The sequence below is a fragment of the Cuculus canorus genome, chromosome 7 (genome assembly GCF_017976375.1).
Source record: "Cuculus canorus isolate bCucCan1 chromosome 7, bCucCan1.pri, whole genome shotgun sequence".
Lineage (NCBI taxonomy): Eukaryota > Metazoa > Chordata > Aves > Cuculiformes > Cuculidae > Cuculus > Cuculus canorus.
In genome coordinates this window covers 38,128,480-38,152,952 of record NC_071407.1, presented here as the reverse complement: position 1 = coordinate 38,152,952, position 24,473 = coordinate 38,128,480, and the positions used below count along the sequence as shown (strand labels likewise).

The 24,473-nt window shown below is 43.8% G+C and overlaps 1 protein-coding gene across 7 annotated transcripts in view; it reads left to right on the top strand.

Annotated features, from left to right (window-relative positions):
* PCDH15 (protocadherin related 15) overlaps positions 1-24,473 on the top strand; it is an 855,028-nt gene that overhangs the window by 346,458 nt on the left and 484,097 nt on the right. For all 7 annotated transcript variants that reach the window (XM_054071964.1, XM_054071953.1, XM_054071963.1 and 4 more), the window contains one exon: positions 13,860-13,919. The gene's annotated coding sequence lies outside the window, so the exon portion shown is untranslated. The remainder of the gene's footprint in view (positions 1-13,859; positions 13,920-24,473) is intronic.

Here is a 24,473-nt window from a genome sequence, read left to right as displayed (position 1 = left end):
TCCCCTGTCACTTAGGAGAAGAGCCCAGCTCCCTCCTCTCCACAACCTCCTTTCAGGTAGTTGTAGAGAGTAATAAGGTCTCCCCTCAGCCTCCTCTTCTCCAGGCTAAACAACCCCAGCTCTCTCAGCTGCTCCTTGTAAGACTTGTTCTCCAGCCCCTCACCAGCTTTGTTGCTCTTCTCTGGACACACTCCAGAGCCTCAACATCCTTCTTGGGGTGAGGGGTCCAGAACTGAACACAGTACTCGAGGTGCGGTCTCACCAGTGCCGAGTACAGAGGGAGAATCCCCTCCCTGGACCTGCTGGTGACCCCATTTCTGATCCAAGCCAAGGGCACACTGCTGGCTCATGTTCAGTCGGCTGTCAACCAGCACCCCCAGGTCCTTCTCTTCCGTGCAGCTCTCCAGCCACTCTTCCCCCAGTCTGTAGCACTGCACAGGGTTGTTGTGCCCCAAGTGCAGGACCCGGCATTTGGCCTTGTTGAACCTCATCCCATTGGCCTCAGCCCAGCGGTCCAGCCTGTTCAGATCCCTTTGCAGAGCCTCCCTACCCTCCAGCAGATCCACACTTCCTCCCAGCTTAGTGTCATCTGCAAACTTGCTGAGGGTGCACTCGATGCCTTCATCCAGGTCATTGATAAAGACAATGGTCTTTTTTTTTTTTTTTCTTTTTTAACAGTGCTTTTTTCCTCTTTGGTACTGTAACAAGAATTATTTTGGTGATGCACCATCCTAGATGAATCCTTTAGCCTATTTTCAGGGTTAAATAAAGCAGGAAGGAGAGGGAGGGGCTGTAGGACATTGCACATGTGAACATGTGAAGTGATAAAAGATGGGTAAAAAGAGTCATCTCAGAAACAGCTTCAGCTGCAGAACAGCACTAACTTCAGGCTTTCTACAGAATCATCCTGAAGATATGCATTTTCTGTTGTGTTCTTAGTGTAACGCCCTGGTTGCTGGGCACGTCCCGCACCGCCCTGCCGGTCCGCTATTACCAGCCAAGGCCCTTGTTTCTTGGCAAATGGTGTTTCATTGGCAGAGTAACCCGAAAAAAAGACAGTCTGCTTTTGAGAGTGGCCCCTCAATAGATGGCTGAGCCACAGGTGGTGTCAGCAGCAGAGATCTAGAGATCGCTCTGCTAAGAAAAGTCAAAACTTATCACAATAGTTTGAGGGATTGTGCTTTTTAAGAAATCAACAGCAAACCCAGGAGAATATTAATCTCCAAGCAACAACTGATACAGTTTTTCCCTAGAAAGAAAATATGCTCTGGCAGCTAAAGTTCATTTAATTGTGCTGATGGGGAACTAGAAAACTGTAAATGCACGAGCAGAAGCTGAGCGTGTCAAAGTTACCTACTGATCTGCTGTATGAAGAGGAAGATATTAGCATTGGGCACCAAGTGGTGTTGATGGCAGATAAATTTGTGTTTTTCCCAGCAAATACCCTTCTTTGGAGTAGGAATGCAATTTCCCTGGTTTTGTGTAGCGTTTTCCCACCAAAAAAAAAAAATATATATATATATAAATGTCAAATTATTTTCATAGGGAAATTATAAAAAGATCCAGTAGCAGAAGGATGGTCTGACTATCTCTAATCATTTTGCCTTCAGAGGTGTCCATTTCTTAATTTCAGACAAAGCACATGCCTGTTGCAACCAACATCGGTAGATCTTGTCCTGTATCCCCTTCTTACAGGCTGCCCAGGGAGGTGGTCGAGTCGCCTTCCCTGGAGGTGTTTAAGGAACCGGTGGATGAAGTGCTGAGGGACATGGTTTAGGGAGTGTTAGGAATGGTTGGACTCGATGATCCAATGGGTCCTTTCCAACCTGGTGATTCTGTGATTCTGTGATTCTACACGAGCTCCTCAAAGCGCTGCTGCATTAGCAACTTTTCCCATTAGCAAAGCCTGCCATCCGCAGATTTTATGAACCATAGAATCCCCATGTTGGGAATGTCTTTAAGGCCCCTTCCAACCCAAACCATTCTATGATTCTAATCCAGTTTACATATGTTCTCAGTTAGGCATCGGCAGGTCTAGTATGAATACTCAATCTGGAAGCCTTACGCTCTCATGAGTCTTTCATCAGTGTTCTTCAGGTTGTGTTCAGAATCTCATCAAAGGCTTCTCCAATAACCTGGGTCTTTCCTCTTCTTGTGCTGTGTAGTTTTACAGACAGGGACCCCAACCTCCATTTTGTGGTTGCCTTTGCCATAATATCACTTGGGGAAGTAGTTATTGGGAATTCCAAGAAGAGAAGTGAGAAAGAGGAATACTAAGGAAGGTATGTTTTTAAGGACACTGAGAACTGGTGGAAACAATGTGCCAGTAAGAGAAATTCCCACGTGGAATTCCAAGTCCGCGCTGGTGCCTTTTGCAATTTTGACTTCCCCAAGAAGAGTTGGCTACCGAATCTGGGCTTGCTGCCCGAGACGCTGGCTGCCTGAATGAATGGGTGCTCCACCTTGCGGTGGGATGCTATTACATTGCTGAGTTTATTCTCTGTGTGTACTTCTCTATGCACTTCAGTAAAAATAATTCTTTTGAATTGTTTTATATAACTTATTCTGAGCCTCTGACTTTTCCTGGTTGAAATCTTTTATGTTTATTTTCATGGATAGTAAGACAGTCCTTCCTAACTTAAGAGTAAAATATTTCAACAGTGAGAGTAAATAACACAAACAGTGACCTTTCAGTCCCAAGGAGACTATCTGCTTAAGTACTTCACAGCTTCTTGCCTCAGTGCAGATTCACATTTGCGAGGTTGATAAGTTTGTTATTTGGATGTAAATCAACATTGAAGGAAAAACAGTCTGAGTTGTTATGATTGCAGAGTCCACTTTTTCTCACCTTTTTTTGTTTAGTATAACGTAATGGATAATATATATCACAGAAATTCACCATCTATACATAATTTAAATGATGGCTGCTGTTGTGTATCAATGTGGAGATCTGGAAAGGCAGAGAGTTAAAAATATTGAAGAATCTGCAACATTTAGTAGGGAGAAAAAATACCTATCGAGGAGTTCGCCAACTATGCCTTAAAGCATCTTTGCAGCCAACTGTGTTGATAGTATTTTAGGGATTAGAAGCAGACCTTTGAATATGAGTCATCATGAATTCTAATCAAGATGTGCTAGCATCTGGTACAGGAAATTGAGGAAAATGAAGCGCTGCCCTTTGAAGACCCTGCATCTTTTCATGTGCTTTTCTGATAGCCAGAAAGGTCACCGGTTTGCTCTGACCAGCCATAACAACAGGCAGACTGCCTGCACTCGCTGTTCTTAGCTCAGCCTAAGCCTCTTTCAAGTCTTCCAGAAATCTGTAGAAATTTATTCTTGTCATAACCGGGATCACCGGTGCATACCTATCACTGCTTCAATTGAATGGTAGTTTTAACCTAGGGTGGATGAGGATCCAGAGAACTTTGCAAGGAGCTTTTGCACATGGGCACAGCAGAAACCCGAGAGGAAAGCGACAAAGTCTTGTATGATGTTGAGATGAGGAGAGGAACGTGAGATCCCAACTTTCTGCCGCTGGTTCCCCAAGATTTGAACAGATTGTCATTTGTGTGATGACACTCAACAGCATTGGCATAGGCTTTGCTACTTAAAGTATCAATGTGTAAGAGTGACACTTAAAACGTCACAGTCACTGGAAGAGTCTTCAGCCCCTTACAGTGCCATTAGGAGAATCACAAGCCTGGTTTCGATTGAGCTCAGAAATTTGATGTATTGTGGCAATGTGGCTCCACTGAACTACCTTGTACTTTGTTATTCTTCATCTTGCCATCTTCTGGGAGATACGGGGAAGTTTTTACATCCACCACTGCTGTTCTGGGCATATAAAGCTGTTTATCGAAAGGCTTATTCTGTGCTTCTGACACCCAAGGACCAGTGACTTATTCAGAATGAGTGCTTCCTTAAACATGATTGTTTATAAACTCGTGCTGACTGTGTGATACCCACTGGTCACTGTAAACCCTGCTCTTGCAACTACAGTTTGCCTTCATTGCAAAGTTTGACAAGCTTTTAATCCTTACATGGATAGGGGTCAGAAAACACAATCCTAGTATTCTGTTGTTAGACTTTCTGAAGCACGTACGGACCCGTCCCTACTGGAAGTTGTTCCAAATCAAGCTGAAGCTGAGACAGAGCATACCATTTTTCTTCCATCCCAGAAGACTGAACATGGTATTTCTGAAATTGTGTATATTGAAAGATAGGGGTCCAAGCCTTTCATCTTTCTTGGCAACGCAGTGTTGTTTGAGCAAGGCAGCAGATTTGATGTTACGATTGATAGCCCTTTCCTCATGCTCTGCTCGTGGCTTGTTGTGAGAGAACGGGTGACTGCTGCCCGTCCGTATGCAGGAGATAGCAGTAATGGCCTGGCCTGCAACACAGACTTTTCATAGAGGAGCCTTCAGACTCAGCTCCCTCTTCAAACCCTTTTGCAGCATCAACTTAGACTGCTGTCATGTTAGTTGCTGCAACATGACGGTGTGTGTTCTGGCCTTTATGCCTTCCCAAGGTGAGTGAGGGCAGGCTCTGGCAAGACCTCCTTGCATGTCCTTCTGTAAGGACAAGTATTGAGGAGATCATACCCTAAAGTTATTCCAAAGATATTCTGAACTTTTACCAGGACTGATCCATTACCTATTAGCCCTTGTCTTGAAGCTACTGAGAAGAAGCAGTGTAGTCCTTAACTGCGTTTGCTAGATATATGTTACGCTCTCCTGGGACATTCTCACACTTTTATTTATCCAGTCTGTCACCTGTCCCCACCTCAACCCTAGAACTTCTTTATTAAATTTTGAGAAAAAGAGCCTTACAGAGTACATGCACATTCATCTGCTTTAAAATTATTGGCAAACTTCTGTCCTAAATATCAAGGCAAAGCCAATCCCATCTCCTTCAGTCTCTGAGACCTGCAAGTCAGCAGGGGGAAATAGCCCATTGCCTTTTGCTAGATGTTATGCATTTGACAGCCAAGTCAAATGCCAAGCTTGGGAGAGCAGTAATTCAATTCTTGGCTGAGTAATACACTGACTGTGTCGTTCCTGTCCTCCAGAAAAAGATGTGACCTTTCCAGTGAGGTCTGTCTTAAAATAAGAGGTACGTCTTTGGAGGAGGTAGTTTTTTCAAGGTGATGTTGGCAATGGCTGAACTCGCCCTCCACCACCATGTTTCATTTTCCGGCCTTTAGCAATAGGGCTTAGGAACTGGGGAATAAATGAGAGCAGTTGAGGGAACTGGCGTTGTTTAGCCTGGAGAAGAGGGGGCTGAGGGGGGACTTTATCACTGTCTACAACTACCTGAAAGGAGGTTGTGGAGAGGTGGACGTCGGTGTCTTCTCCCAAGTGATAGGTGATAGGACGAGAGGGAATGGCCGCAAGCTGCGCCAGGGAAGGCTCAGATTGGACATCAGGAAAAATTTATTCACCAACAGGGTTATCAAGCACTGGCAGAGGTGATTCTACGGTTCTATGATTCATATCTATGCTATCCCCAGAAAAACAGTAGATGTATAGCTACTATGAAGGCATCTCATCAAGAAAGTAAAGACAAAACTGATTCTAAAACAGTCATTTTATCACATTTTATCACATTTTTTTGTGGGAATACTAGCCGTGAAGCAAGCCATTGTACTTAATTATTTCACTGTGTTTATAAGAGTTGCTGCTCTAAACACTTTTCCCCTTGAGTTAGGTTAGTTTTAGTAAACGCAGCAATTAGTTGCCTCAAAGCATGAAGAAGCTCCTTTCCCAGTCCTCCCTGATGGACAGGCACAGTGTGTGCCTGCCTTCTCCTCCTGCTAAGCTTTTGAACTTGAGCTAAAAGCTTCATCCTTGTACTGTGCAGCAATTCACTGAAACCTCCTTCATCCTTTGTACAGAAACCAGTGCCATAGAGTGAGAGAGTATCTTAGTCTCCCGTGCTGCGTGGAGGATGGACCAATGTGCGGCTGTAAAGGCAAGCAGAGCTCAGGCAATTGCACCGAGATTGCAGCAAGATAACCATGAAGACCTGTTTCAGCCACTAAACTTCAGTGGGTTGAAATAAAGGAATATCTTAATTTTGCTTTTGCTATGCAAAGTACACCAAAGCCCCTGAAATTGCTGCTTTCTTATTTCCTATGTCCAATTTATTACTTTGCAAGCAGAAACCTTGGACTCCATTACCTTTGAATTTTAAACTCAGCAAAGCCCTTAACGATCAGGTTGTTGTATCAGGCTTCCTGTCTGGAGCACTTTCAGAGGTGCATCTTTATTGTGGCCCAAACCGCCTTCAGAGGTGAATCAGAGGGTACAGCAATTGTAGAGCTGCAAATGTGTGAGACACAGTACGTTCAGGAATTTGCTTGATCTCCTGGTGGTAATTTCCATTTATTCTTTTCTTCTTCACTCCCAAATAAAATTTGAAATTGATGATTTTTCAACATCAGCATATTTTCGCTTAAATGAACAATTCCTTTTATAGTGGGTTTTTTTTTCTTTAATATATTCGCTTTTTTGTAGTGGGAAACTTTTTAAATTAAATTTCACACACGTGCCAAGAGATAGCCAATTTTTATGGAGTTAAAATGTCCTCTCTCCTTTGGTGTTTTGGTAGTTACTCATAGCATCAATGCAAGGTTTTTCAAAGGGCACTAAAATCTAGTGACAGTGAGTCTATGCAGTGAGGAAAAAAGGCTCGTCTTCTGCCTTTGAGTATGAAAATAAACAAACATATAACTAAATGGCAAAATGCAAGAATTGGTAGAGGCTGCCCAGGGAGATGGTGGAGTCACCACCCCTGGAGGTATTTAAAAGGTGTGCAGATGTGGCACTTGGGGACATGGTTTAGTGTTAGAGTCGGCAGTGCTAGGTTAAGGTTTGGACTTGATCTTAAAGGTCTCTTCCAACCTAAAGGATTCTGTGATGAACTGACAGATGGATCAAGAGACAAAGCCACCATGTGCTGAAATAGGATTAGTTAATTCCCATATTTGTAAATGAATCTGTAATAATTCAGCTTCCATCTTTATGGAAATTTCTCCAGATCACAGAATCACAGAATCACAAGGTTGGAAAGGACCCATTGGATCATCGAGTCCAACCATTCCTAACACTCCCTAAACCATGTCCCTCAGCACTTCATCCACCCGTTCCTTAAACACCTCCAGGGAAGGTGACTCGACCACCTCCCTGGGCAGATCTGTCACTTTACCTGTCACTAGTGTAGCAGGAGGGAGGGTTGCTGCCAGCCTTGCAGCAAAAGGCAGCCCTGTCAGCTGAGAGACCTGGTTGAGCAGCAGCAGCGCTCTAAGTGTTTGCAGCTGAGGACGGCTCAGAGAGGAGCAGCGCAGTCTGCTCTTCCCTTGGTTGAACCGCTCTGCTCTGGCTGCAAGGAGGCAGAGGTTGCTGAATACTCAGGAGAAAAATGAGGAGTGGATGGTAAGGGTGAGTGACTTACTAGGAGGTTCATTGGTGAAGGATGTGAGATAGAAGGGTGCGTACTGACCAAGTGGTGAGAGGTAGGTGGGTCCTTGCGTACGTCAGGTCCTGCTCTGTAATCACCGCAAAGCAGAATGTTTCCCTGCTTTATGTTAGATTCCAGCTGTGTTATGAGGTTACAGACCCATCAGAAATCAAGAAATACCCATATAATCTAAAAGGTTGTAACGAATTAATTAATCTAAAAGACCTTGGGGTTTCTAAGGATCCTGTAGTGTCCACTGGATATAAACCTATGGAGTAACTCCACTCCATAAGCTCAGCTTCAGAGGTCAAAATCTACTCAAGCTATGAAAGCCGTCGTTGTAGTTGTCCATGAACTATCTATTCATGATTTCAGAGCATCTCCTAAGCCATCTGCACCTAATCATTGTAAGACTATTTTCACAGTCTAAATTGTGATTGTCAATGGGAAACATTGATATGAAAGAACTTAAGCCACCTGCTTAAAACGTGTAACTGCTTGCTACTGTAAGCAGCTCATTAAAGCTGCATTGCCTGTCTTCCTCTGGGACTGGAACTAGGATTCAGACAGGTGATTAGTTTTAAAGAGAAATAAGTTATCACAAACGATTACACAAGAAGAAATATTTCCAATCTCTCATCTTCATGTTTTTTTTGCTGAAGAAGCACATAATAGCACCATTCTGACACGAAGACAAACTGAACCTGCATTTCCTTGATTTAACATCTCACTCATTATGTTCCTATGTCCTTTTTCCTTCAGATTTCTGGGAGGCTTTTGAACTGTTAAAAGGTGAACTAGACCAAAATGAACAGGAAACACTTTAAAAATACAGTCGCTAAATGTGTCATTCCTGTTGAAGGTAACAAAGAGCAACTGGACAATTCTAGTTTCCATGCTTCTGACAGCCCTGTTGAAAGACTGATGTGATATAGCACTGGTTTTAGGATACACCATAATTTTGTCTAAACAGATGTAACTGTTCTGCACCAATTGTAGTTTTTTTTCTTACGTACTTAGGATAAGAGAAGGCGGGTTCGCTACTCAAGCAGGATAAAACCTCATAGGCATGAAAGCAGCCTTGCACATCAGCCTCTCTGGGATATAGATTGCTGGTTCCTAACTCTTTCTGGAGCCTGCAATGCTGTTGTCATCATCTTCTGGCTTCTTGCCTCTTTGCCATCTTCCCAATTGTCCCTTATTTCCCTGCTATCAGCTTCAGCAGGACCTCTGAGAAGACCAAGTAAGGTTAGGTACTTTACATGACGACTGTTAAAAGAGGGAGACATTAGAAAGGAAATTTTAAAATCAACTCATTTACAGTTGTATACTTACGTTTCCTCTTTTTCTCCTACATCCAGATGCATCGTATGTATTGAGTAGAAGCAACACAGCAGGATTGAATTAATTGTAATTCGGTATGAATGCAATTTCTATTTCTTGCTCCCTTTTTCATGTACGGGTGTAAATTTTGGTCAGTATTGTTTTATTTGGAAAACTGCAACAATAGTGTTGGGCTTTGTTGCCCTTAGCCAGGTTGCTTCAAGTGAATGTCTCGCTGCTTTGGGAAGGTCTTGAAAGCCAGCTGTGTGGTTAGGCAGCATCTCTCATGCCTGGGAAGGGCGGTAGGAGCTGCTTGCTCTTGTGAAGGCAGGGGAAACCTCAGCTGAGCTCTTTGTGCCGATTTAAAGCAATGAGGCAAAACCAGAATGTAACCAGGAGCTCACATCAAGGTATGTGTAAATAATTCCAGCTTGGACAAATTAGGAAGGTTGTTCTGTTTGCTTACTTTGATAGAGATGTTGAAAGTTTAATCTGGAGTGGTGTTGCAGTTTTGTAGTGTGCCGGCTGGGGTTCCCCGGTAGTTCTGCTCGGTAAGGCCGTCGTGGTTGCCTTGTGTCACTTCTACAAGCTCTTTTGGGTTCAGATTGCCGATCCGTTTGGTTCTGCTATTCACAATGCCTTTCCTTTGTAAAGAATTCCTCTTTATAACACATTTCAGTGAATGTGAAGATAATTGTGAGATCTTTGTTATTCTTGCAGTCTTTGTTCACAGGTTGTATTTTACAAATTTGTTGATATTCCTGAATATACCTGACTATTCTCCCCTCTGCCCGCATGCGTAAGTGCAGTGTCCCAAACTGGATGGGTTGTCTCCCTGGGAACCACCAGTCAAGCACACAGCCAGAATTTCTTCCTGTTCCTCACAGACAATATTCCAGACGGGCTTTAGGGTTACAGGGCAGCGTTTAGTTGTGATGCTCTGCAGTCTCCCTGGTCCCTGGACTGAGCAAGTCCATCCCCATACTCTACCTGCATGTTTGGCTAATTCTTAGATGCAGTACTTGTCCTTACATTGTACTTGTCTTTCTTTGCTTGGGATCTGGTGTGCAGGGTCTCCCATATGGTTTCTGGGTCAGGAAAATAACATATTATGACAAAACACAAACGTAAATCTGAATGCAACTAAGTTAAATTCTTGTAGTTTTAAATTCTGAATGCCTTCATTCGGGCACCAAATTCTTTCTGTTGATTCATGATAATGTTTTCTCTTAATTATCCTATTTTCTAGTTGAAGAAAATTAGAATGAGAATGAGCATTGACTGAAAAAAGAATGATCTCCTTGAGCAGAAATGATTTAAATACACCTCAGCACTGCTAAAGCTCCCAAGAGCCACTTCACCGTACGGTTGGCTTCTTAAAGACATGGATAGAAGTGGCAAATTCCATTTCTGTCTGAAACCAGGGTAAAATCAGTTGGTGTGATTCCGGAATCAGGCAGTGACCAAACTACTCTGCTTTTCTTCTGAGGTTTGTAATGCCAGGAAGTCTTTCACAGAACAAAGGTAGGGCTGATGATGCCTGTGCGCTGCTTTTGGAGCAGTTGCGATGAGCAGGGTTGTTTTGTTAAAGCAATGTATGGTAACTACAGAAGTGGTCTTGGGGGGAAAAAAGAAAAGGAAAGAATAATAAGGATGTTGTTCAGGAAAAATGCCATCCAAAAAGCAAATAAAAACTGAGGTACGGCTAAGGATTGTGTTGGCAGAGAAAGGAGAGGAGAAGGATGGTGAAAAAAGCTGAATATGAATCGAAAGTGCCATTGTCATGGGAAAAAATAAAGGCAAACTTAGTCCTGTTGTATGTCTGGAGCATAACCTGCAGCAAAGTAACTCTGCTTTGTGCAGAGGCCGTAGCGGCTCAGCCGGGGTCTGGGTCCCGATCGGGGCAGCGCATTCCAGGGGAGCTGGAGGCCAGCGGCAGGGAGTCCGAACGGAACACTAAAATCAATCACAGGGCTAGAAAATGCACCCTGCAGGGACAAGTCAATATTATTTGGTATGAGTATGAACAAAGGGAACTTCGAAAATAGTCTTGCCCTGCATAAGAGGCTGCTTCAAAGAGGAAGGCATTTTATTCTGTTTATTCATAATGGACGGCATGTAAAATTAATGGGTGTAAATTGCAGTAAGGAAGGCTCTTGTAAGGTATTTGGGGAGACAAGGGAAATTAACAGTTCAAGTAGTTAATAAGTTGCCAAAACCCATGTACAATATCCTAGATGGTGGATATAGAAAAGTTAATTGTCTCTCCAAAGGCTTAGGAGAAGTATGGATGATGAATGAAGAAAAGATCTGATCGTGTCTCGGAGCAGGAAATGGGTTTGAGGGCCTCTCAAAGTTCCAAGCAAGCTGTTCTTTGCTGAGATCGTTAATATAGAAGCCTTGACCCTGCTTTTGCCTTAAATTACTCAAGCCAGCACTGAGCATAGAGAGGAAAAAGATATCTGTGTGGCTGAGAAGAAAAAAATGATGACACTGCCTAAAACAACAGTTGAAGCAGAAGGTGGGCAGATGAAGGGAGACCAATGGTCCGGTGTTTGGAGCTGAGTTTTTAATTAATGCTTTTTCGCTGAAGAAGACACTGTCAGGTTACCCATATGATTTAGAATACAGGTGTTCAGGGGTTTTGCTTTTAACTGTAAATCATAGTGTATGAGGACAGAAGTTCATTTTGCTCCAATTGAGCTTTTAGGATGGTAGCGCTGATGGTGTGAAGGGAGTGAAACCTTCCCCTGTTCCACTTAACTTATATTTTCCAGGGGTTTCTTTCTACTTATATCAGCACTACAGCGATGCTTACCAGGAGCTCCTCAATGAACTTGCTAATGAGAGAAAGAAAAATTTGGGATTGTTTTTCAAAATGTTTGGATTCAACATTTCTACTTTTGAATGACTTCCTTCCCTCACTATATCCTAACAAGAGATTCACAAGAGCCTTTCTAATTTACCAGTGGCCAAAGTAGCCAAATTGTTTGCTGCTGCTATGCAAATTTATTACAATGTTATTTTTTTACCAAATTTTCTGCATAAAATATGTGCAAGAAATCTGAGGTGAAAGACGATGAAATGGAGCAAATCCCTCTGAGTTTTGTCACCTGCTAGCTTTGCTCTGTCAGAAGAGCTCTGTAGCAGGGGCTGCTCCCAGATGAACACGCCGGGGAAGAGCTGGAAAGAAGACACTTGAGATGTGGGCATCAGACTGTCCTTCTGCAGCTCCCCAAGCAGATGACTTAAAGTCGAAAGTATGTCACAAAGAGCAATAGCAGCTGCCAAAAAGACTGACCTGTGCAAAAGAAGATAATGATCAGGATGGGGTGTATTCCATGGGAGTGCTGAGCAGCAGTGTGGTCTGAAAAGTGCTAACTTGGAGGAGAAAGGGCTGTGGCGATGCCCGCTGCAGCGGGAGGGCTGGCGCGCTGCAGTAGGTCCTGGCTGGCTTTCGCGATGGCACCGCAGAGTACAACAGGTTTGTGTTCTTTATAACATGAGAGTCAGGAAGGGGCAAGGCAGGTGAAGCAAAGCGTGCGAGCTCACAGTGCCTTCAGCTGCGAGACCTGTGCTCACAGTGTTTTATAACAAGCCCTAACTGCGTGTAGGTTTGCACAAAATTTGTCTGAGATGTATCCTTTCCTATTTACTTCTCTGGTTGAAGTGAAAACCTCTGTTGCTTCAATGCTGGCATTTCAGCACAGCGTTTGGATTACTCCCCGAGGAGCAAACCATAAGCAAATTGTTTCTTTAAAGAATCCAGCTTCTCTTGGTTTGTATTGCATTGCATGGCTGTTTTCCAGTGAGGGAGACAGAAGAGTTAGGGTTCTCTCCGCTGCATACCTGGCTGCTTTCCCTAACCTGCTCTGAGAGGGCGCTTTTATTCTGCCTGGGCGGTTGGGTGGGGTGGTGGAAGCCTGTCTGAAGGGGGCTACTGGCTCACACCTGAGCAACGAAATGTTTGTAGCAAGGACATAATTACGGTTATAGAGCACGGGGGCATCCTGCATTGTGCCTCTAACACGTCCCTTCCTCTGCCAGTCTGCAGTAGGGGTGCATTGTCACCGCGGGGAGCGGCAGGGCGCTACTCCTGCACCTCCTCGTCATTTCCAGATTAGATGGGCTCTTTTATAGCAGGAAGTGCTGCACTTGTTCTGAGAATGCAGTCTGTGTTTGATTTAGGTTACGTTTGAGATGTGATGTCTGTAATGAGAGAGTCTGATTGGGATTTATTAGTTGGGACCACAGTGGCCTTCCTGCTGAAAAGGGATTCAACCTCTCATCCCTTTTTTTTCCTTTGCGGTTGGGAGGGAAGAATTTCTCGAGCTGTTTGAAAGATGGACTTCGATGTCATCTTTTTGAAGAGCACTTGCGTGAAACTGAGAAATCAGTATAAAGGCTGCATAGTAAAATTGGAGCAGCCTCCTGCCAAATGGAGGTGCCGTCCAGCTAGTGTGAAGAGTGCATTGTAACCAATTTAGCTTTTGAGAATAAAAATACAGCTTCTGAAAGATCCTGAACTAGCAGGGGTTTCATCCTCGAAAACCAGGGAGAGTGTTCCTTAATGATGTGCACCATGCCATCCTGCAGATGGATGCAGCCGTAGGCGTCTTTACTGGCTGATGAAGATGTAACAGTATTTATGATCTGCCCGAGGCCATTTTTATCCAAGGCTGCTACTCCCAGGCCTCATCACACACGGCTGTTCTTGCCTATTTTTTGAGCTCACTTTTGTTGAATCATGTTGTATTCTTACTGTTCTTTCTTGCTTCCACCTATCTTTTGTTTTCGCTCTCAACTCCTCCTCCCTTTCTCGCTCCGCCTTACCCATTTCCTTCTACAAAAAGGAGAAGCCCACGGGAGTGCTGTCCCAAAAGTCCCAAAAAGTCCCAAAAGTCCCAAAAGTGGATTTCTCCTAGGAGAAAAGAGGTTCCTCCAGGTTCCATCTACATGCTACTCTCCCTCCTTATTATGGCATATAGATACCTATATAATGGATAATAGCAAAATGATTTAGTTGCTTTCTGTTAAAAGAGCGTGAATAACTTTTTCCCAATTTTCTATTGCTATAGGACGTCGCTCTGTGATGCTGCGACAAACTGCTGGAGTATGAAGAAAGCTCAGAAGTTCATGTAAGTGTCTGTCTTTACAAATGTGAATCTCAAAAGCAGCCGTTGGCTCTGTTAAATTGATACAACAGGACACACTGATGGAAAAGGGATGAGAAGATTGCAGGGGCAGGAAAAAGGTAGAAGTTCACAAAGAAGGTTAAAAAAGGCAGCAGGTAAGAGTAAATTGTCAGCTTCTGACTTGTTGCAAGAAGTGACAATTCATAATGGCAGTGAATCACTCAGGAGTCAAGAAAGAATAAGGTATTGCTGACTTGCTGTTCTCTGGTTTTTTGGAGGAGGTTTGTATTCAGCGAGTGTCAGGGCCCAGCAATGCCCAGCAGCTGATGCGGGGGCTGGGGCGGCGCACTGCTCCCTACCCCAGGGGCTCCAGGCTGCGAGGCTTTGGAATATAGCAAAGCCCCGGTGTCACGTTTGAACACACACATATTCAAGCATTATTTTGTGGCAAGCTCGGTTCCTAATGTTTTTAGATGCATTTGCAGATATATTCTGCATTCCAAAAATAAATATGACATTAAATTAAGGTGTGCACAGCTCTGCCTGTGGTAATTGCATAGCCAATTTCAGAAATGCACAAGGCTTACAGAGCCACAAGAAGTTATTAAATCATAACTGAAATTACGTAATCATAGAGGCTGATGCTGATTGATATTCTTCTGTGCAACATAAGACAAAGTATATCATATCTACTGTGATGCTTTTGTCTGCTGTGCTTAAATTAAGTTTTATCCTAGATCTTACATATTCCTTCAGTAAGGAATAAATCCTATATGCCATGGTCAAATGTATAATGAAGTTATTACCAGTTTGCCTCATTCTGCCTTCCATACATGCATGAAAACCAAAGAGGAATTACCTGAGAGACTACATTCTGCTGTATGTCCTGCCTGTTTCGATATTAACTTGAGCATTGATATTATACTGTTGTATGTTGGATAAACAGTCACCTTTTCTCAACTGTATTTTCCTTTTTTTCTTGGCTTAATGTGACTTTCCGTAGGAGGACAAAACCAAAATCTTGTTTGCCCATGAGCAGCATGGAGGTCGGATGCCCTGCTGCATATTTTAGTTTAGGTGCAAGAAAGGGATTTCTGTTTGAACAAAGTAAATCGCAAGGGAAGTGCATTGCTGTAAAGTCTGTCAATGCAATCTGCCGGAGAGCATAGGATTTGGGCTTGGAAAAATCCCATTGAAGTAATCCATTAATCCATAGAATTACCTGGAAGGTTTTCAATACAAGGAAGTAATTAGATGAGATCCCAATTTTAAAATTTGTATTTAACATTGATGGCTATTTCTGGTGCTTTATTTTCTTTTATTCACTGCCCTCTAGAGGTTCCACAAATGAAATTAGACTGAGGGAAATAGGGCTTTAGCAATGACTCTTTATGGCCGGTGCCGCTATGCACTGATTTATGCCGTGTTGTAAAATAGCTGCATAGATGCTCCTAGAGCTGAATGCTGTTTTCCACACTCACTGGGGACAGAAGAAATATTTATGGTGGGAGAAGTTCCGGTTTTAATATAGTGACTGGCAGTGACAGCTTTTGTGAGTACAAAAGCTACTATGTGACGTTCCTCTGTAAGAATCTATTGGCTTTATTACAGGTGGTAAGACTTATGAGATAAAGTTATCAGTGCATCAACTGGTGCAAAAGGACTGAAGGGTGCTGGTCGACAGCCAGCGGTGTGGCTGGGGTGGGCAAGAAGGCCAACAGCCTACTGCCTTGGGTCAGAAATGGTGTGGCTGGGAGGACTAGGGAAATGATTGACCCCTTGTACTCAGCACTGATGAGGCCACATCTCAAATCCTGCCTTCAGTTTTGGGCACTTAAGCACAAGAAGGATGTTGAGGGGTTGGTGCATGCCCAGAGAAGGGCAGTGAAACTAGTGAAGGGTCTGGAGCAGAAGTCTTATGGAGGGCGGCTGACGGAAGGCATTGGGACAGGCTGCCCAGGGCAGTGGTGGAGTCATCATCCCTGGTGGTGTTTAAAAAGCATGTAGACGTGGCCCTTTGGGGTGTGGTTTAGTAGGCATGGTGATGTTGGGCTGACGGCTGGACTTGGTGATTCTAGAGGTCTTTTCCAACCTTTATGATTCCATGTAATGTCTGTCCATTCATCTCTTTTTAATATGTTCTTATTAAAAATATTTTCAGGGAGAGATCAACTTTATAAATGAACTGCAGAAATGCTTCTGAACCTAAAAGTCCTGCTCGTAGTAGCAGAAGGGTGGAGGTTCAGTGTCCTTAAGGTGCTGTGTTTCCTGTTTGGGCTCTGGATGCCCTCGTAAGGCATTTGCCCCTTCTGGAGAGTCAGTCTCTTCAGTGAACTTTCCTTGTATTTAATGAACATTAATTGCAGCCTGCAGCATGTCCCCCTGTAGGGATGTTGGGGAACTGCTCTCTCTGGCTGCCTGCTTTCATGAGCTGATTTGCATCTTAATAGCTTTGAAACCACTATGGAAGATTTTGGGGGAATGGCAAAAAGGCAGTGGCCTGGTATGATTATGTGAATCTCTTCTTGGAGAAACCCAGCTGAAAATGAAACTGTTGTCTTTATGATGTGGCAAGACTTCAGTTCAAGATTTGCTGCACCCACTGGTGCTTGGTATCAGTCTCAGAAATTAAGTCATGTTTAGCTCTTTCACCCTTTATTCACTGGCAATTGCCATGTGGCAGCAGAGATGCTGGAATCCCAGTGCGGAGCCAATCCAGGGAATGGCAGCACTTCCTGGCTTTGTATTTTATTCAGGAAGACACTGTTCTCTTCTTGTGCAACTGTGAGATGTTTTTTAAGACACGGCGTTGTATCTTTGAAGTGAAGCAGGCTGAGGAGGGCCAGGCACAGGGAAGAGCAACCCTCGGCACAGCCCTGGGCACCAGGGCACACTAGGATCCACCAGGAACCTGCTGGGGGACTTCTGCAAGGACCGAAGCGCAGTGTTGGGTGAAACAGTGCTGGGGACCCAGCATCCACCTGGCATGCACAAGAGATTTGAAGCAGACTGGCTCTAGTGTGGTCCCGTCAAGTGTCTGGCTCTCGACAGCCTGGATGGCTGTGTCCTTCCTGGATTTCATAGTTTTATTCCCCAGGAATGCAGTTTTTTTGTTCTCTGAGACCTCTCTGCGCTGCACACCAGCGTGCTGTAAAGTGAGGGCAATGGGGACAGTCACTTCAGAAGTGTCTGTCTGACCTGAACTACAGCGTGCTTGCAGAGACACCCTTGATATATCAGTATCTCTGTCCTCAACAGAAGATGATTAATCATGGATCTCTGATGCAGTAATTATGTAGTCTCTGTAGATTTATATGTTACTTATCTCCATGATTTGTTTCTCCTGTGTACATCCATAAATTTATTTTCCCCGTTCAAGATATGATTATATATAGTTTTATAGACTCTGCAGTTCGAGCTTTAGTGGAATTGTATCTCAGCACCGGGACGTTCATTCCCAAAGTGGATTTGTTCCAAAATTATACTCCCTAAAGGAGAGAAATCTTGTCAGCTCTCACAGTCGTGTAGTGGCACAATTAAAGCCACAGCGATAGCTACAGCTGGCTCTGTTCACCGGTGCTTGGTGCCTGCATGGGCACCCAAAATTAGTTACCAGCTTTTGAAACTTGGCTGTGGGTGATGGACATGGAAAATGAATTTACATAGATCTGCAGCTTTGCATTCTTCTTAATTTTCTAGTTGGTTGGGGATTTGGTTTATCACAGAAGAATTTGTCTTTCTTTATATCAAAGCCTTGAAGCGCAAATAAGCCATTGCAAATTGTCACTTACAGCAAAATGTTTTATTATTGATGAGATTTAAACAAGGGAGGAGCGCTGAAGCGTTTGTCTTCTTACTATGAGCTTATGGTCGCAGAAATTAGTGTAAGGAAAGTGTAAAATATAATACTTAGGGAGAATTACTCCACGTAACTATAGTTAATAAAAGTAGGAAAATATAGAAAGGGCAGATGGGTACATTTGGGATGCAGGCAGATACAGGAGAGAGGTCTGCGCTTAGAGTTGTTTACCCTTTGGGAGAATTTTCCTTCCTTTCTTCAGTGTCCCCCCAAATGCCAGGTCTTTTCCTTAGCAGCCGTTGTTGGAAGGTGCTCGACTGGCATGCTGTTCTCTGCTTCTCGATTGCTCCTCTGCGTGACAGCACCAGGGAGGATAGGCTCCCAGATTCTGGTACTGCTTTACGTTGTCTCCTTAAAGGCCCACCTGCATGCCTGGACTTCCCATGGGCAGGTGGGAACTCGCTGTCTTCATCCAAATGGTGACTATCCTCGTATCTGGGGAGAAATGCCTTGTTTCTGCTGTGGCACAAATGTCAAGTTTTCAGAGGGTGAATGTTGAGAGGTGGATAATTTTGTCACGTGCATCAACCTGAAAGGTTCTACCAGTAACATCAACTTTAAGTCAGAGCAGGACAACATGGGTAGGATCTGTTAATTGCAGAATACTTGATTTTTAGATCAGAACTTATTTTTGGAGGTACAGAGGGAGGTCTAATTTTGTTCTTGTTTCCCCCAGGTAACTATGTCAGTTGTGGTACCTTTCCCACAAATAGCTTGCTCTTAATATTAATTATACGTGCAGATGGCTTTCCTGTACAACTCTCTCTCTGGTGCCTATAGGTAATGACAGGGTAGTGTAATCCTGATGTGTCCATTAAAAATACAACAGAGGTAAATTAAAAGCAATTACCCTTCGCTGATCACTCAACTGGGGAAGAGTTTCACCAAGCAGCTGCAAAGTAGCAACTGGCAGTTTGTGGCCAGAGTTCTGTGAGCAGGTCCTTTACAGAGCCATTGCCATAGCATCAACGGGCTGGTCCCTTGTCAGCAATGTCCCAGCACTGCCTGTTTGCGTTACATGCGTACTTGTACCCTTGCACAGATAATGACTACACCAGTTACTATAGTAAAGGACATTGCTGCGTACCTTGGCAGAATAAAATAGATGCCTTGGAACAATGCACAGCACCCATGTCTTCATTTAGCAGTTTCTTGATGTACGATCATCTAGGATTTACAGAAGAAAGCTCTGTAATTTCATATACATAGGTATTTTATGCATTGAAATAAATCAAGAAAATACAAGTCTCTTAAATTTCATTTCTCTTGGAACTGTTATTCCTTACTGAGTCTTTTTAACCAGAGCACTAAATAGCTCTAGTAGTGCCTAGCTCACTTGGCCTTTGCTGCTTTCTCTGTTTTGGTGTTGCCGTTTAAGGCTCTAATTAATACATAAGTATGCAGTTTCCCACATCTCTGCTGAAGTTATTCAGGTTGCGTAGCAGAGAATCTGCAGGCAAAGGGAAGGGTAGTGTCCGTATCGCGGTCAGAAATACCAGCTCGGCAGGTGTGGCCGGGAGCCTGGAGTGGCTGGCAGGCGGTCAGCTTGGTGGGTATGGAGTGGCTGAAGCTGTCAGGACATTCACTTGGACTCTCGTTTATTCTCAGCAGTTGTATAGTGCAGTTGTATAGTCGGAAATAAAAAAGCTCCACTGTTGTAGCTGAAATATGATGGGATTATAGCTGAATAACCTCTTTCTCTTCCACTACCATTTTAAAGGTCTGCTTTTCTATCAGTTATCCCTGGTATGTAGAAGATGCTACTGGATTGTTTACCTTGGTGGAGACTGGGATAATTCTTAGGCTACTTCAATGACTCAAGCGTTTGGAGCAATTTCTCAGAGCTGAGTATTGGCTGAATTGATTTGTCTAGAATCAAAGAGAGTTTTATTTTTACCTAAATGGGTACAGAATTCCAGCGAGGTTGATTTTTCTCACAAGTCAGCTTTTTCTGCTCCATGATTTAGTCCCTCCTTTGTGTGTGGCTCCAATGACTGTAGCGCTCACCGATTTCTCTCCTCAGTTGCTGCTCCTGTCTTCAGTGCCTCGGCGGCAATTCCCAATGAAATTGTCACTTAGTACTTGCAACGCTGGTAGATTTTATGGTTGTTAACAATTCAGTGGAAATTACCCAACTGGAATTGGGCATTTCCTGGAATTTGGGTATCTTCTAGTGGTCTGTGGAACGACAGACCTGGATGCATCTTTCCCCCTGCTCAGTACCCTCAGCAGCAGCTCAGAGTGCTTAAGTTGCATTTGTCAGAGTTTCAATAAGAAGGTCCAGCATTTGAATTGCGCAGTGCATCATTCCTGCCCGCTTTCATGTGATACTGTGCAAATATTTGGGTTTGTTTCTTTTGTTTGATGTTTGGGGGTTTTTTTTGTTTGTTTGTTTCTTAAGAAAAAGCTTATTTCTTTAATGCTGTAGGAATTTAGCAGGAACCCTCATGCTCCCAGGCTTCATGGTGGAGCCGACTCACCTAAGCTCCTAGAGACAGACCAGCAGGCGGTTGAGGTCCTTGGAGGGGAAGAGCACAGGAGGCTGTAGGCCAGCAGCACCCTGTCCGTGCATTGCCTGCCCTTTGCCCATTTGTCTCCAGAGCCTTCAGGAGCTGTGCTCACAGAGACCTCAGCCGGCTTCGCTGTAAGATAGTGGGTCTTTTGCTGTCCATAACGGAAGTGATACCGAAAATGCTGGCAAATCAAACTCTCTAAGACTCGTTCTAGAATTTTAGAAAGCGAGCATCCTTTATCAGGCCTGGACAACATGCAGGAGTGATCTCCATTCTCTATCAGTCATGTGCAGCGAGACAAAAGCTGGTTACAGAAATTTTCCCAGAAATCTTATGCATATTCTGTTACTTCCCATGGTCTAATTTTAATGTTATAAAACTTTGCAACAGTCAAAACTCTTGCTAATTTGGAGCTAGCTCCAGCTCTGCTTGACCTTGCCTTTGAGATAAGATGAGAAGTCCAAACAGAAGTGATTACAGAAGAAGATACACCTGTTCAGCACATATTATACTTCACAGAAGATGTTATCATTTTCAAAGGGTGAACAGTGTCTGGAAAAGAAACCGTCTTAAAGAAAACATGCTCTTAGAGAAAGAAAACACGCTATCAGAGGGACATTCTGTGTAACTTTGAAAAAAAACCCCAACATTACTTAGATGCAACTTTACTGTTTTAGCTGAAATCAAAATATTCCAGGTTTTGTAGTAGTAACTAATTCTTGTATCAGAAGATCAGAGTTGCTTTCTCCATAGAGACGTGATACTCGTTAGCAGCAAAGCAGGAAGGTGAGAGGTCCTAGCTTCTGTTGAGCTCAGGAACAATTCCTGCTGGATTTTAATCCATTAAGAGACTGCGTTGTTTCAGAGACTCAGGCCTTGTTGCATCCATCGCCTGTTGCCATGGGCTCACAAGAGCAGCAGCTCTGAAGGGGCTGTGCACCCCACCAGGCTTAGCAGGGAAGGAGGGACAGCTGGATGAAACCTTTGAGGCTGTCTCAGAATATGCAACAGCATTAGTAGTATCTCCCTAGAGATGAAAATGTCACCGGTATTTCTAGATCCATAATTTACCTGGATAATTCATTCTGCAGCCTTTTGTTCGTGTGCTGCTAACCCCAAATGTCCAGGCCAGCCTCAGGCGTAGCAGTGTGCAGAAATCCCAGGCTGTGCCGAGCTGCACCTGCTCAGGGTTTCGCTTTGAGTGGGATATTTTCATAACTCTTCAAAGTTATTGCTCATGCTAAATGGCTGTTAGGTGAAGCAGATAGCTTCAAAGGAATACAACATTTGCTATTTGCGTTTCTGTCTGTTGTCTTAGAAGTTAGGGAGGGGATTCTGCCCCTCTACTCCACTCTTGTGAGCCCTCATCTGGAGTATTTTGTCCAGTTCTGGAATCCTCAACATAAGAAGGATTTTGAGCTGTTGGAAGGAGTCCAAAGGAGGCTACAAACATGATCAGAGCGCTCGAGCACCTTCCGTATGAGGACAGGCTGAGAGAGTTGGGGTTGTTCAGCGTGGAGAAGAGAAGGCTCTGAGGACACCTTATGGTGACCTTCCAGTACCTGAAGGGGCTACAGGAAAGCTGGAGAGGGGCTGTTCGCGAGGGCTTGTGGGGATAGGATGAGGGGCAATGGGTATAAACTGGAGAGGGGCAGATTTGGAGGAGAAATAAGGAAGAATTTCTCCACTGTGAGGGTGGTGAGGCCCTGGCCCAGGTTGCCCAGGGAAGCTGTGGCTGCCCCATCCCTGGAGGCGTTCAAGGCCAGGTTGGATGGGCCTTGGGCACCTGATCCAGTGGGAGGTGTCCCTGCCCATGGCAGGGGGTTGGAACTGGATGGGCTTTAAAGTCTCTTCCAACCCAAACTATTCTATGATTCTATGAAGTGTTAGGGTCTCCTGCCCCAAGAAAATGACCTGCCATACACAGCAGTAACACCAGACCATCCACCGGTGGCGACATAAATTTTTAAGTGCAATGTGGCACAAACTGTTCCATTCAGGTGTTCTACATTAATAGCTATTTGTACAAAAATGTCATAGAAACAGCATGAAGTGTTCAGGAATTTAAGCAAGCTTGTGGTTTCAAGGTACATATCGGACATACGATCATTTATTTACATGACATGGAAAACATGCAATGCTGAACAACTGTTACTTAAAAGCATTCAGTGTTCAATTGAAATGGAGAGACGTGGTGTCTCCACTGGAGCTCAGTGGCACACTCTTGGCAGTCATTCTAAGCAAATACAGTTTAAGTCTTGGTTTCGCAGAGGACGGGAAGGAGAGGCCACGGTGTTTCTCAGATACTGTTCTGTTGCCAGGTAGATTCTGAAGATTCACACAGCTGAGGAGAGGGAAGATGGGAGGGAGGACAGGTTGTTGATATCAGAACAACAGTAAACTGGACTTAAGCCTAGGTTTGGGTGGAAATCAGAGGAGTGCGTTTACCTAATGAGAACTGGTGGTGTGCTCTGGCTGCGCTGTTTTGGAGGAACAGATGGGCCGGGTGTGTGCAGGGTCCAGCCTGACGCACTAATGCGGAGCCGCTGAGGTTTCTCCTTTGGTATTTCCACATGATGCGCAGAGCAGTGTTTGTACGACTATTTTATCACATCCAGATAAATCGCAGAGTATGACTGAATGGTGATCGAGTGCTCTTTGTTCTGCTGGTAGACACAGGTACAAGGACTGGCAAACGAAGCAGTTGGAAGATAAGTTTATCCAGAGTCTTTATCGGCTGTTCCTGCATGTGGCTCCTCTGCTTACCTCCCCCCCACACCCCCAGTGCACTGCCAGGAGGGCTTGAGAGCTGATGCCACCCCAAAATCTTTCCACAGAAGCCTCTGGGCAGCCTGTTTTTTACTTTCCTACTACAGTTCACAAGTATCAAGAATATTCTTCTTCTATGCACCTTACAGTGTTTTTGAATTGCCTTCAAAGCCTGGAAGGATGAGTGCAGAATTGTCATTGTGGTAGTGGGAAGCTGGAGAAGAGAAGATGCTTAGAGGTTTAGACTAGCAAGAGGCTTTTACTGCATATCAGTTTGTCTAAACGTGTCTCCAGAGAGATGAATGGGGCTCAGATGCACAAAGCGGTGTTTCTGTAGACTCTCTGAAATCAAGGGGTAAGGATGGGAGAGGCAAGTGCTGAAATCCAGTACACTTTTTCTAGTGTTTTTTATACACTTTCTTGCCACGTGCTCTGACAGTTGAGATATTAAATACTCCTTTACTGACCTTTTTTTTAAAAAGAAAAACAACAACCAAACCCTCTTCTTTAGGGCTTGTGGGGTTGGAGTTCTTTCCCCCCTCAATTTTGGAATCCCAAGTTTAAGCAGGGAAACAGCAAAAAAATGTTTTTTACAGAGAAGCTTTAAAAAAGAATGGACCAAATTCAGAGCATTGTGGAGGTTATAGCCCTTTCCCTTTATTTCCTTATGCTAATTAGAGTTCTTTTTCAGTGTGTGTGTGTATATATATATATATATGTATATGAACAAGAGAGATAGTGCAAGTGTGTGATCCAAGGAAGAATGGTTATAGGTTTAAAAATGCATACAGTGAACTAGCTGGCTTTTCTATGTATCTTTTGCTACCTCCTGTTTTGCAGATCTGCTTTGGTGGTCTGGCATACAACTGACCATTCCAACTTACACTTCTCCAGCGAAGTAAAAAGTAATTTAACTGTGAATATTCCTAACTGAGGGACAATCTGAGAAGTTGGAAGCATTCAGATTTTGCAGGCAGTAGCATCTGAAAGAAGCTAAAGTTTCATTGGCTTAGCCTGTCTTCTGAACTTCTTCAAATAAAAGTCTTGGCTGTTTTCTTTGACTGAAGATGGAAGAGCCCTTGTTGGAAGGCAGGAGGCCTGCGAGGGGAGATAAAAAGGAGCAGCATGAGCAGAGGTGTTTGTATATTGGTTCCGTGCTTATTACTGGGTTTAGTCTGCCAAAAGTATTTAACTTATTTAATTACCACTATCAACAAAGTCATAGGATAATGATAGCATCCTTAGATGTTGATTAAGTCTTTGTCAGATCTTTTCATGTTATGAGGCTCTGCCATCACTAATAGTCTATTTACCATTTGAAAACAATCTGCACAGAACAGGGCGGGAGGTGTCAGCAAGTCTGCTTATCTCTGTTAGGGCGGTTCCTGATAAACCTATAGGGCTTATTAAGTGATG